Source organism: Panthera pardus, unplaced genomic scaffold (genome assembly GCF_024362965.1).
Source record: "Panthera pardus isolate Hobbes unplaced genomic scaffold, ASM2436296v1 HiC_scaffold_17, whole genome shotgun sequence".
NCBI lineage: Eukaryota > Metazoa > Chordata > Mammalia > Carnivora > Felidae > Panthera > Panthera pardus.
Genome location: NW_026526732.1, coordinates 84,259,967 through 84,274,861, shown reverse-complemented (window position 1 = coordinate 84,274,861; position 14,895 = coordinate 84,259,967). Strand labels below are relative to the sequence as shown.

Here is a 14,895-nt window from a genome sequence, read left to right as displayed (position 1 = left end):
CCCTATGGTGGCGCTGCACTGTGGTTTGGGCATGTCCTGATTTCATGCCCTCTATCATCACTTCCCTTGACTTTTGCTCTCCTAGCCCTTCCCATAGTCATGGAACACCTAATTCCCGGTATTAAGCACTTTCCTACTTGATATCTATAGGTTTTATATTTTTCTGATAAAATCCTGAGTCATCTAACCATAAAACTTAAAAAAAATACCTCAGGCGGTTGATGGGGGGTGGGAGGGAGGGGAGGGTAGGTGATGGGTATTGAAGAGGGCATCTTTTGGGATGAGCACTGGGTGTTGTATGGAAACCAATTTGACAATAAATTTCATATATTAAAAAAAAGTAAATGTTTCTACCAGTTTATGGCTCCACTGGCCCTGAAAAAAAAACAAAACAAAACACCTCAGGCATTGTTTCAACAAATATAACCAGAATTTTGCTAAAAAGTACCTAGCACCCTGTGTGATAGGGAGACTGCATAGATGTATATTTTTTCCCTCTCACCATTGTCTTTGGTTGTGTTCCCCAGAAGCACACTCTGAGACTAGGGTTTAATATAAGTAGTTTGGTTGGGTAATTCCAGAAAGCACTGGTAAGGAAATCAAGAAGTTATATAAGTAAGGGAAAGAAGCTAATAAAGGGTAAGGTTAATTAGCATGTGATTGTGGAGGGATATTAGAGTTCAGTCATGCTGAGGACCTCTCAGTCCAGAGCTTCAGAATTGTCCTATTCAAGGGCAAGGAAGCTGGTGTATTGGTCACCAGTTTCCATCTGTGACTGGTTGAGGGCTATGCCAGGAAGCAGTTACTCTTCAGTACTTATGCTCTGCTCCTCGTGCTAATGGGCCAAGCAGGCTGCCGCAGCCAGAGATAGCTCTCAAGCAGTGACAATTCCAAGTCCTTGTAGTAAGACATCATGGACATGTACAAGAAATTATTAAAGGGCTGAGGATTCTGAAATCATATTATATGTAAAAAAACAAAAACAAAAAAGGTGCATACTGTATGTGGCTACATTTGAAGGTAAAAATAGAAATTATTGATGGATAAGAACTTATAAGTAATCCTTGAGAAACCGAAAACAGACAAGATCCAATTAAGAAAACAATGGTAGGCAAGAACATATACAGAAGGCCCTAAGGGAGCGTCTTGGGGTAAAGGGCGGATGATATGGCACCCTACCTACAAATATAGTGGCAGCAGAAAACAGGGAAGTCCAGGAGGAAATGGCAAAGGAATTAAGTGGGAAGTACAGTGGGAAATGCTAGATGGTCTGACTCCTGTGGATTCCTTTTTTATCTGCCCAAGAGCCAGGCATCAAAAGTGGGGTTGTATATCTTTGGGAGGAAGCAACACTTGAGGAAGATAGAGCAGCACCCAGTATGGCTGGTAAGGTCCAAGGGACCTGGGAGCAGCTGAACTCAGACGACTGGATAGAAAGGTACTCTGCCTAGGGTAGAATTTCTACCTCCTGGGTTTGACTGCTTCCTTAGAGATAGTATTTTGTTTGTTCTTCTATCCCCTATATTTTCTGTAAAGTAGAAGTTATATCTAAAGCCTTGACCATATTCAAGTTAAAAATATTTTGACTAGGATCTCTTATATCCCTAATCTTTTTTTTATTATATGAAATTTATTGTCAAATTAGTTTCCATACAACACCCAGTGCTCATCCCAAAAGATGCCCTCTTCAATGCCCATCACCTACCCTCCCCTCCCTCCCACCCCCCATCAACCCTCGGTTTGTTCTCAGTTTTTAAGAGTCTCTTATGCTTTGGCTCTCTCTCCCACTCTAACCTCTTTTTTTCCTTGTTTTTTCCTTCCCCTCCCCCATGGTTTTCTGTTAAGTTTCTCAGGATCCACATAAGAGTGAACACATATGGTATCTGTCTTTCTGTGTATGGCTTATTTCACTTAGCATAACAGACTCCAGTTCCATCCACGTTGCTACAAAGGGCCAGATTTCATTCTTTCTCATTGCCACATAGTACTCCATTGTGTATATAAACCACAATTTCTTTATCCATTCATCAGTTGATGGACATTTAGGCTTTTTCCACAATTTGGCTATTGTTGAGAGTGCTGCTACAAGCATTGGGGTACAAGTGCCCCTGTGCATCAGTACTCCTGTATCCCTTGGGTAAATTCCTAGCAGTGCTATTGCTGGGTCATAAGGTAGGTCTATTTTTAATTTTCTGAGGAACCTCCACACTGTTTTCCAGAGCGGCTGCACCAGTTTGCATTCCCATCAACAGTGCAAGAGGGTTCCCATTTCTCCACATCCTTTCCAGCATCTGTGGTCTCCTGATTTGTTCATTTTGGCCAGTCTGGCGTGAGGTGGTATCTGAGTGTGGTTTTGATTTGTATTTCCCTGATGAGGAGTGACGTTGAGCATCTTTTCATGTGCCTGTTGGCCATCTGGATGTCTTTAGAGAAGTGTCTATTCATGTTTTCTGCCCATTTCTTCACTGGATTGTTTGTTTTTTGGGTGTGGAGTTTGGTGAGTTCTTTATAGATTTTGGATACTAGCCCTTTGTCTGATATGTCATTTGCAAATATCTTTTCCCATTCCGTTGGTTGCCTTTTAGTTTTGTTGATTGTTTCCTTTGCTGTGCAGAAGCTTTTTATCTTTATGAGGTCCCAATAGTTCATTTTTGCTTTTAATTCCCTTGCCTTTGGGGATGTGTCAAATAAGAAATTGCTGCAGCTAAGGTCAGAGAGGTCTTTTCCTGCTTTCTCCTCTAGTGTTTTGATGGTTTCCTGTCTCACATTCAGTTTCTTTATCCATTTTGAGTTAATTTTTGTGAATGGTGTAAGAAAGTGGTCTAGTTTCATTCTTCTGCATGTTGCTGTCCAGTTCTCCCAGCACCATTTGTTAAAGAGACTGTCTTTTTTCCATTGGATTATATCCTTAATCTTTTAAGAGCCTAAAACACATGGAAGAGAGAAAAAAAATTCAGCAAAGAACTGCATAAGAGAACTTACATACACCTCAAAAAAGAATTAATAGAGAAACCAGAACACTAAAAAAGTATTTGTTATTCTCAGAGACAAAAGTGAAAATATAGCATCTGTGATGCAGGGAAAGAAGCTATGGAAATGAATTAATCGTTTTGGAAATAAAAATATCAGTGTTGACATAAAAATTCAAGATAGGCTGAATAGCTGCATGAATGTGCCTAAAGATTGAATTAATGAGCTAAAACAAAGAGGCAAGGGATTCTTCAAGAATAGAACAAAGAAATAAAGGTTTGAAAATCTAAAAGACCTATTAAGATATATGGAAATTAAATCTGAAATTACCAATTTTTGTTCCAGAAGGAGAGAATGGAAAGGATAGATAGAACTCCCCAGTTGAAGATACAAAGCCTAAAATTTTCCAGAAACAAAGAGGCAAATGTCCTGCCAATAGTACAGTTTGAAAAATTAATAAAGAAAAAAAATGAACATAAACAGCAATGAAAAACAGAGTGAAGTAAAGAGAAAATGCTAGAATCTAAGAGAAAGAGACAGAGAGACAGAGTAACTGAGATAGATTACTCAGAAGATATAGAAGTTTGAAATCAGCTTTCTTAACAGCTACAGGTGACAATGGATTCTAATTTTTAAAGTACTAAAGGAAAGGAATTTGGACTACAATCCTATACCCAAGCAAACCAGCATTTAAAGGTGAAGATAAAATAAGGATCTTTTTATATATAGAAGGAGTTAAAAGTTAATTCTCTACAAATCTTCTCTTTAGTAAGAACAACTGTGAAAAGAAGATTTCATAAGGAAGGAATGAAATGCAAGAATTTCTGGTGAGTAATTTATTTATTTATTTTAAGGGGTGAGGGACAGAGAGAGGAAGAGAGAGAATCCCAAGAAGTCTCTGCACTGTTAGTGGAGAGCCTGACACAGGGCTTTATCCCAGGAACCATGAGATCATGACCTGAACCAAAATCGAGAGTCCATGCTTAACCAACTGGGCCACCCAGGCGCTTCAAATTGGCAAAACTTATTAAGCGTGCAAAGCACCAAATGTCAAAATCAAAAAAGCATTTGATATTCATTTATTATTAAATTCCTGGGGATATCAACGTTGTGGTGGAATGAAAAGGAAAAATGTAGTCATTCTTTCTTATTTGTGGGGAGGATATGTGGGGGGGAATTAATATAAATTAGAGAAGATTCATAGGCTTTTATTAGTTCCTTCAAGCATATGGGAGAAGAAGAAAGGGCCAGTGGTCTTTTTCTGATTTGACATGCAATGTTTACAAATATTTATAAGCTTTAAGGGAACACATTATAACATTATGACCAGGGCAACAAATTGTTAAATAGGACAGACTTTTCTTTGAAAGCTACTTTCCCGTGACATGGCAAAAATTTCTAAGTTCAGCATGTCTTATTTTTTCAAGATCTTAATTTTTAAGAGCAAAATTATATTAACAGAGGACAGAACCAGTTGGTAACTTATATTTAATTATATAAGTTTCCAAATGGCATGAGGGAAAAGACTTATAACTGTGAGGCTTCTTAATTTGACTTTTCATAAAACCTGTAGAACATTTACAAAAAACTTATCAGGTATAGAATCACATTTCAGTGTATCAATATCAATTCTGTGTTCATCAAGCACTAGAAACTTCTAACTAAATCATGGATTAAAGAGGAATCAAAATGGCAATTATAAAACGATGTGTTGAATGGTGGGCATTCTACAAGACTGAGGGGACATGGAGGAAATGTTCAGGCTCAGGAAAGAACAACTGTGAATTATAAATTAAATAATCAGGTAAAACATGAATAGAAGAGATATCATAAGGGCATATATGATGCTTTAATAAAGAACACTGGCAATAACTTCTGTAGGAGTTCAGAAAAAGAAGTAATCTCTTTATTTTTAAGTAATCATGAATTGGGATTTCCTGGTTCATAGAATGTGCATTGATAAAAAGGATTTTGATACATATTACTAAAATTTTACCTAAAAAGTAGTACATCAGCAATGAATAAGCAGGCCCATTTCTTGCACCCACACAAGCACTGGGTATTACAAATTTATAAAATCTTTTAAATTCGATAGGTAAAAATAATATAATAGTCTCTAATTTATGTAGGTTTTTCCTGCTATCCCAAAGTAGAGCATTCCTATGAAACTTTTTTTCCCTTTTTTTGGGGGGGAGGCAGAGGGAGAGGAAGAGAGAATCTTAAGCAGGCTTGACTCTTAGTGTGGAGCCCTACACAAGGCTTAATCCTGACCCTGGGATCATGACCTGAGTCAAAATCAAGAGTCAGATGCTCTACCAAATGAGCCACACAGGGACCCTTCCTGTGAAGCTTTTTATAAGCAGAAATGGTACAAAGTGAAAAAGCAGTTGCCATTATTTTATATAGAAAAAAATTTGAGCATTTGCAGACCACCAGAATAACCTCTTAGGCTTTTCTGGTACCTTAGAACACATCTTGCAAATGGATGCCAAAATAAATCACGATAAAACACAGATGCTCACAGATGCTCACAGACATGGTTCAAAGTTACGGCAGCTGGATGCGGAGATGATGAGTATAGTTCCCGGGGAAGGATCTTGGCGGCACCACTGCCGCTGTTCGGGGTGCGTGCTGCCTCTATAACAGAAATGCTGAATGCTATTTTCACTTTTCACCTTTTTCGTAAAAGCAAAAATCCTCTTCAAATTCTTTCTATTACTTAAAATAAGTACTAATTTAGGTCTTTTATAAAAGCAAAGTGGTGTAATACAAACTTCTGAAAAGTGAGGGACGCCTATATTTGTTTACTTAATTGTGTGACCATTTTGAAATATGTTTTGGGGACACTTGTAATTATTTTAGAAATTTGGAATGCCCTTTAAAATTGTCTTCCTTCGAACTTGCCCTGCATATTTATTTCATCCTAGTATTTGGAGTGGAAAGTGTTGATACTGAGGAAAGGGAGCCCACTGTATGGGTTTTCCAGGGAGATGGTCCCCCAGGAATGGTCTTGCATCTGTATTCCCCTGAGAATTGTCTTGGGAGCCTGGCATTGTGACCAAATGCCAGGTTTGTTAAAAAAGGAGGTAGAGCTTTGCCAGGTTGTAGAATTTAGCTTGGTGGTAAGCGGTAAGGAATATCTAACTCATAACAATCCCCATTTAATTGCAGGCCCTCAGTCACAGTGAATTTCTCTGAGAACCACCATATCAACTATATTTGTTCACAGTTAACTGGCCCAGATTTTAGCACTTTACATAAATTGGACCAATCAGAGGCCCTTCTCTGGGAATCTTAAATTGAGATTATGAGACCCTACTCTCAGTCTAAACCTGTCTCTCAGGAGACGGGATAAAGAACTATTTTATTTTTTGCCATGGGGATCAGGGATCAAAGAGAAGTAAAAAAAGGAAAAGAAAAGTAAGAACAAATTGTTTTCTGTAAGTGATTCCAGTTTGTTCTTGAGGCCTGGTTACATTTGCCTTTGGATTCAGTGAGAAACATTCATAATATATATGTATGCATTTGTTTTAACTTTCACCTGTTGTATTGGTTCTATTATTTGTAATCGGTATAATCCTAACTGATGTGGTGGGCCAGAGTGGACAAAGATACGTTTCTTGGAATTACAGTGAATAACCCAGTCTGGCTACAACAGGGGGTACATAATAGGAGATGGTGGAGAGCTCTGCATTCTAAGGAGCTGGTCCTGGGCTGCCTTTGCTCAGTGTATTTCAGAGAGGAGTACTGGAGCACATTAAAGGACTAATCATACTCACCCACTGAAAGAGTGTTTAGAATTGAATTAGTAGCAGGCTTAGTTTTACCACTGGCCAAAAGCAGAAGATGGTCAGTATGAAGAAAGCTGACAGGTTAAAGGGAATGGGTAGAGCAACAGAAGTGTCTTGGTCTTTTCAGGAAGACATAGAAGAAGAATAGCTATAGAAGGATATAGATGTGACCCATGTTTAATGACGGCTGCAAAAGACATTCAATTATTTAAAAAGAAAAGCTTTATTCTCAGTCTCTCAGATCCTGATGGATGTGGATAGAGAACTAAACCCTAAAGCTTGCCATTCCCGGTTAGTTTGACTCTACTATTGATTATTGGCTGCTGTTGTTTAAATTTTTAAAATATTCTCTTGCCGGGGCACCTGGGTGGCTCAGTCGGTTAAGCGTCCAACTTCGGCTCAGGTCATGATCTCAGAGCCTGGAGCCTGCTTTTGATTCTATGTCTCCCTCTCTCTCTGACCCTCCCCTGTTCATGCTTTGTCTCTGTCTCAAAAATAAATAAATATTTAAAAAATTTAAAATAGTCTCTTGCCTAAGCTCTTATTTCACTTAATATCTACACTTTTTGGCATGCTGGCTGGATGGTACATTTGACTAATCCAGCATATTCTCCAGTGACCTTTGAAAATTTTTTCCTACTTTTTTTCAAAAGGATGTTAAATAAGTTCCACACATTTTTTAAAATTAATAAGATGGTTCTAATAAAGACAAAAAAAAACAATCTAATAAAATATAGTGATTTGATATCATATAAGTATAAATTAAACATAAAATACATCAGTCCAAGAACCCCCAAAAGATACGGGGTTTGCACAGAAATGAGAACCACAGCTTTGGACTAATCATGAGCCTTTCCTGGATTTCTTCTGTTAACCTGGCACAGAGTGTGCACACAGGTCCAGGAGGAGCTGACCACTTTGGAATAATGGAGAATAATGGAATAATGGAGAAAAATGGGAGAGAAGGATTTGGAGTTTTAGATAGCTTTGTTCTGAATTTTGATGACAGTTTGATTATTACAATTCAAAGTAAAAGTTCGTGAAGTGTTCAAAGATTTGAATAATAAAATAATTTTTACTGAGTGTTTAGGTTTAAATATTTGAGATCTGAAGGGCAAAAACTATGCCTAAACTTGCATATATTATCACTAAGGGCTGATCTGTTTTTTTTTTTTTCCCTTGTTCACAAAAATGGGTCAGCCATTTATTTGAACAGACATGTAAAGGAAAAAGACATCACACAATCTTTGTTGTACCCTATTCTAGACACACAAACATACATCAGTACTGTAAAAATCACATATTAAAGTTTCCCACCTAAAATTGAACAACACTCTTTTTTAAATGTATACATTTTTTTTTTACAGAAATATGCTAATTTTTTAACTTGGCAAATGTGCAGAGACACATTCAATGTGATAGAAAAAAGGCAAAATTATAGATCAGGAGCAAAGAAACAAATGACAATGAACCCATACGATATTTATGTCCCATGCCTTGTTCTAGGTGATTGGCATATATTCAATCTTCACAGTAGCCCTATGAGTATATACTGCTATCAGGCCTATTTTAAATTTTTTTTTTAACGTTTATTTATTTTTGAGACAGAGAGAGACAGAGCATGAATGGGGGAGGGTCAGAGAGAGGGAGACACAGAATCTGAAACAGGCTCCAGGCTCTGAGCTGTCAGCACAGAGCCCGACGTGGGGCTCGAACTCACGGACCGTGAAATCATGACCTGAGCCGAAGCCAGCTGCTTAACCCACTGAGCCACCCAGGCGCCCTGATCAGGCCTATTTTATAGATGGGGATGATGTATGGAGAAACACTAACTTGCCAAAGGTCACATAGTCTGGATTTGAAGGCTAAGGGCTGATCTTTTATTTAATAAACAACTCTGTCAAGAGATCAACTTTTTCTACTCATTATTTTCTTCTAAGAGAAAGAGAGGGGAAAGGAGTGGAAAAACATGTTATTGAGCTGGACACAAACGAGGCCATCTTTCAGCTTCTCAACAATGCTATAAATTGTGTTTTATCACCCTACTTTTATAAAAGGGGACCATGTGGCTTAATTCTTTAGAAATTTGATTAAGCTCATGCAACCAGAATAAAATCTGGTAGAATTAAGATTGAAATCCATATCTATATCATTGAGTGATTGATTCATCTGAAAAAATAAGTTTTTACTATGTGCCAGGCATTGTGTTGGATATTATAGACCCAAGGGTGAACAAGGCCAGAGACTGTCCCTGCCTCCAAGGAATTAGCAATCTGGTTGGAGAGATTAGCACTAATCAAAGACCACACAAAGCATGTATACTGCAATTGTAATAAGTGCTCTGAAGGAGAATTAGAGGATTTTACAAGAGTTTGTACTGGGGACTTCAGTCTCATCAATGGAGGACAGTAAAAGCTTTCATAAGGAAGGGATGATGGAGTTGGCTCTGACAGTGAGAAGGCCAGTGAAGTCTAGTTCAGGCAGGTAAGTTAACTTGCATAGGGAAAGCTCCTGTGCCAGGGGAGGCTGGGAGTTTGAGGTTAGCAGAGCAGTCTTATAGGGTTTTGGTCATTTGATTAGAATTTTGGTTTTTATCCCAAGAGCAATTAGAAGCTATTGAAAGTTTCAAGGTTGACCTTTGTTTTGAAAACACTACTCTTTCTGCTTGTAAAACACTCAGTTGGTTAATCACTTTTTCTATTTGCTTTTCAACTGGTGGTTGTATGCATACTTGGAAAACAAAGTTAGCTTATGTTCCTATCCCTCTCACTGTTTCCAATTTTCAGCTTTAAGTTTGTAAGAAATAAAGAAAATGAATTATAAAATTTCACCTCAACCTTTGAAACGAGATTCCGTATTCATATCTTGGAAGAGAAGACAAAAAATTAATAACCCAGTGTTAATTAAGATCTGTCTTATAGATAAATCTTTTTTGGGCATTTCCTGTCTGCCTCCATGCAGTCATCAAACATTTGGACCTATTTTTTATACAATGAACATTACTAATTTCCTTTGGTCCCAGTGGGAATTATGTGTTTACAACAAAGAGGAAAAGGATACCTGAGTGGTTAGGGACAAAAATTGTGAAATATATAGTTGAAGGGATAAAATATTAATTTATAAATATTCATTTAATTTTGAAAAAAATAAATGGGAGCTTTCTGTTTAAAAATGTTGATGGGGCGCCTGGGTGGCGCAGTCGGTTAAGCGTCCGACTTCGGCCAGGTCACGATCTCGCGGTCCGTGGGTTCGAGCCCCGCGACAGGCTCTGGGCTGATGGCTCGGAGCCTGGAGCCTGTTTCCGATTCTGTGTCTCCCTCTCTCTCTGTCCCTCCCCCGTTCATGCTCTGTCTCTCTCTGTCCCAAAAATAAAAAAAAATAAAAAACGTTGAAAAAAAATTAAAAAAAAATGTTGAAAATTTATGATTGAGTTTTAATTTATTAGATAATATTTGATATTGACATTAACAGTGAACATATTTTTCAAGAAAATAAAATTTCTCTTCACCTTTAGAAGAGAATTCTGTGATACTGAAGTGATGTAGCAACCAGTTAACCTTAAGATCCAAATGAAGACCAGAATATTAACTTTCAAGTTACACAATTCCTAGCAAAGAGCGACAAGGCCATAGCTAAGAAAACACCCATTCCAAATATATGGTAAGTAGAAAGGTACTGTAAATATCATCAGTAGCTAGCTTGAGCATTACTTTTATTGTAGAGTTTTATGATCAATTTCCTATTGTCCGTGAGTACCAATTATATGTTAAAGCATGATATGGACAGAACATTTACTACTTGGTGAAAGTTACAATTAATATTTTGTAGAAGTGCAGTATGAAAAATGAATGACTTAACGCAGACAAGTGGGTAGTTTTGGGAAATGATCAGAAAAAGTGCTTGCAACACCATATTAACAGTATGAGATTAGCTACTGTTAAAATATGAAAAATCAAAACTTGCTTTCCTGGGGCTAGCTAAGGAAACTGCCTGAGCCAGATATGAATTAAAATCTTTGTTTCTAGACTCAGTCTGAAAACTTCCTTTTTCTTGTATTGCTGAAGTGTTTCATGTAAGAATAAGCTATATCAGATGTTAAAATATCTGCTGTTCTTTCTTTAAAAAGTCAAAGTCAAAATAATCTATTCCCCCTCCCACTCAGGAATAAATGTATTCAGTTCACACCGTTACTCAGGTTTGGGTTCATAGGTAGGTAAAAGAGAATATATCTAAGATTACTTTAAAAGCCATGTTCAAATTTAGATGTTTCATTAATTTTTGTTTGAGCTTTAAATGCAAAAAAAAAAAAATCTGCCATTCAAACATATTTCACTTCTAACATAAATAACATTCAAGGATTTAACAATATTTATACTCTGTAAATGTAGAAATATTAGTCCCTTGAAAGATCTCTTCATTTATAAAATATTTCTGTTACCGGTATCAGACATGGGGACTCTACAACAATTGGGAACATAGGAAATTAGTTACTCATGTAGAAATTCCCCCTCATAAATTTTAGCTGCTTTCACTGAAGTCTATCATCTGAAATGCCATCAATTTTCACCTCTCCTTCATTCCCATGCTGTCTTGTAAAAACAAAGGGAAAAAGAAAACATAATCTAAAAATTAAATGACTCTTCCACAAATTCACACTCAAAATTAAAACAAGAACATTTTGAGCCCACATAATACACCCCTCCCCCCCAAAAAACTCAAGAAAATTGGAAATGATTCTTGTTACACATAAAAACACAAACCCAATTTCCTGTATGTTTGCTGGAACATAACGGGTCTTTAAGAGAGTGAAAATAAATACTTTATAGCCCTACAATCCGTAGAGCAGCATCACTGGTGGCTTTGGTCTGGTTGCGATCGAGTAGTAAGTTTTTATTAATGTGTGTAGGACTCTCCCACCTCCTGCTGGAATGCATCATCACCCCACTCCCCCAACTTTGCTCAGTGGATGATTACAACACTGTGTGACACTTCTGGTGAAGGCTTTGGGGTCTCCGTTTGTGATTGAAAACAGAATTTTGAGAGAGTTTATACCATGTTCTTAGAGACAAATAGCTCAGTACGAATGCTGAAATATTATTGAGGAAAAAGTCCTAATCTTTAGAAACAAGTTACAAAAGATCTAATTATTCATTTCCTTTCTCTATCACTTTAAAACAGTTGTTTTACTTTACTAACAATATTGTTGTTACAATGTTAATTTTAAAATTTAATATTTGGCTTTCAACAAGATCAAATAATATGCGGGAGTTCAGCAGAAGAGCAGAGAGAAATTCATCAACAAAGCAATTGTACCTTTAGAGCAGGTTACCAGTGACACATACAGTCACCATGTATAATGTATGTTCCATGGGGATGCTTTTACCCACTCTATTTTATTTGTCCTATTTAATTTGCTTTATGTTAGTAGATTTAAAAACGCAAAAACAGCTATTTGTGTTATCCTACAAGTTCTATTTGATAATTCTTTAAAGCTAAGACCTGTATCTTTAAATTTATTTTCACTGGCATACTCCGTGCCGTTCAAATTATTGGTTAGGCATCTGTTTCCTTAATAACACACAATTGGATAAGAGAGAAGATTGTCTTTGTAGATAATGTTATGTCTCTTGGTGCTGGGGGACTGTACTTTAATTGAAAAATGTGCTTATCTAGAATTAAAAAAATATATACAATGAAGCCCTACATTTACTAACTCTTTGCAGTACTATTTAATCTCTTTGGGCTCTAAATTTCTCACCTATAAAACAGAAATGGTAATAAGCAACATCATAAAGCTGTTGATAAAATTATGAGGCTTCTAAAGTATACTGCCTGTTTTATGATTTATTATTATAGCTATTAGTTTCACTTTTGACAATCTAATATTGTATTTCATTTTATTAACTTGACTAAGACATATTATGTAATAAAACAAATAAACTCCCTATGCTATATATAATTCAAATTTATGAAGAAAGAGTTATGATAAAGTACTTAAGTTGAAAGACATATTCTTCATAACCAAACTGCATGTTATCATTTCGAGAATAGTGAAAACACATGCTGGCAGCAGAACATTAAAATATGTCTGGTATTGTCTCGTTCGGAAATAGAGGTAATTTTTTATAGTTCTGAAAACATCAAAGAATGGATGGAGTTAGGAGCAATATAATATATTCATTTCTATAGTAGGTTGTTATAGACCAGTAAAAGTGAATCTATACAATGAGGCCATTACATGGACGCTAAAAAAAAAAAAATTAAAACTAATTTGATACCAAGGTATTTTCTCTCTTATCTTGATATTTTAGCAAGACTACCTCAGCAATAAATTATCTAATGCAAGTACACTATTGATTCTCTTTTCTTTGCTAATATAATATTATGTTATTGTTATGATTGTTGAATTACTATTGAGGTAATAGATACCTGGATAGATAATATATTACACACATAACTTGATCTATAACGTGTGTCGAAAATGAAAAATATTCAAAATCATGTATTTCTCAATCATGTATTTTGCCTATTCGCCAAAGGAAATAATATTTTTAAAAATACAGCTAGATTTTCAGTTTCTATTTTTCATGCTTTCCCTTGACTCTTTAGGACTAACCCTGAGCAAAACTGTGGCATGGGTTTCTTTTGTTTTCCTCCTCATTTCTTTTCCTGTGCATGATACTGTTTATCCACAGGCACCAGGGTATGTCCTTGGAATTGTTTTTCAATTAGTGGTGATGGATTTACATTGATCCATCCACACCGTTGGCCCCGTGTCTTTTGTGGTCATCACCTGCACTCTTTTGGACTCCAGGCCAACATTAGTAGTTCTGCTTTTGCCTTGGAACTGAGTGAAAGGGACTATCTCATTGACACACTTCACTTCACTTCAAAAAACAAAAGTAAAACAAAAGGGCTGCCTTTCTCCCAACCATTCTTCCTAACCCTTTTAACCAACCATTGATGAGACACATTAGGAATTCCAGGGAAGTTGTCTGCATTTATCTTCTCGTTGTTTCTACTGGCAGGATTAGGAGGCCAAATCTTGAGAAAAGAATCTCCAAATGATACATATTTTGAAAGATAAGCCTAGGAATTACAAACTCCATACAAGTGAGTAAGAATATTTTCAATACTGCCTAGGTAACTGTGTAGTGCAGCTGTACATTGTCCTGCTGCAGATAGTGGTGTCTTTCACATTATGCTAGAGCCACCCCCCACTTCATGTTGGCTTGTGTCTTTTACCTTTTAAAAAATAGCATTTTCATTCAGTTGTTTCACCTTTACATTTCCAGAGAACCTAGTCAGTGGAGAGCTCTTACATTTCTGAATTCCTTGCTTAAATATTATTTATAATATTTAGGCAGCTGAAAGCTTCAATTAACAGACTTCATGTTAACTTCAGGTTAAGAATTCCTAAAACAATAAAAGCATTCTCCAATAATCTACTTCTTATCTCTGATAGAAGATATTGATTTTCTTTTCTGAAAACATAGGATTGTCGTAATGTGTTAGTCTTTGTAGTTTCCTCATATACACATGTAGCTCATTCTTCATCCCAGAGGATGAAATCTCTTGATTCCATGATTAAGGAACATATTTTCCCATTTTCTCACAAGTACATTTTACAATGTGTATGTTTACTACTGTTTGTAGAAAAGAAAGGCTTAATTTTTCCCTTTTAATCTGTAAAATAAAGAAGAAATAGGTAATACTCAAATTAAAACACGGTGTGCGGTTGCAGGATAATAATATAGAAATACCATATTAGTCCAATCCATAGTTTGCCCACCATAATTCTTAATTTCTTATGAAATTCCTAACATGCTGAGTGACATAGATGCATTTGATCTTTTAATTTTACTTTATTAATTTTTACTGGTAACATTATAACAATATTAACAACAATCAAAACAGAGTAAGTTTTTCCCCGACCTTTAATTCTAATGATTAAACTGGATTTCACCTTTTACATTTTAGTTACCATATTTTCTAAAATCGTAGTTGACAAGTAAAATTATTTAAATTACCTATGACAGAAAAATAAGAGAGCCCCTTTGGTGGCTAACTTTAAAAAAATTTTTGGAACAATCTCAAGCTTACAGAAATTTGAAAGTATAATACAAAAGCTTTG

The 14,895-nt window shown here is 36.2% G+C and overlaps 1 long non-coding RNA gene across 1 annotated transcript in view; it reads left to right on the top strand.

Moving 5' to 3' along the window:
• LOC109263303 (uncharacterized) overlaps positions 1 to 14,895 on the top strand; it is a 284,420-nt gene that overhangs the window by 165,808 nt on the left and 103,717 nt on the right. Inside the window, exon 2 of the long non-coding RNA XR_002078146.2 lies at positions 3,740 to 3,797. This is a non-coding gene — a long non-coding RNA (uncharacterized LOC109263303). The remainder of the gene's footprint in view (positions 1 to 3,739; positions 3,798 to 14,895) is intronic.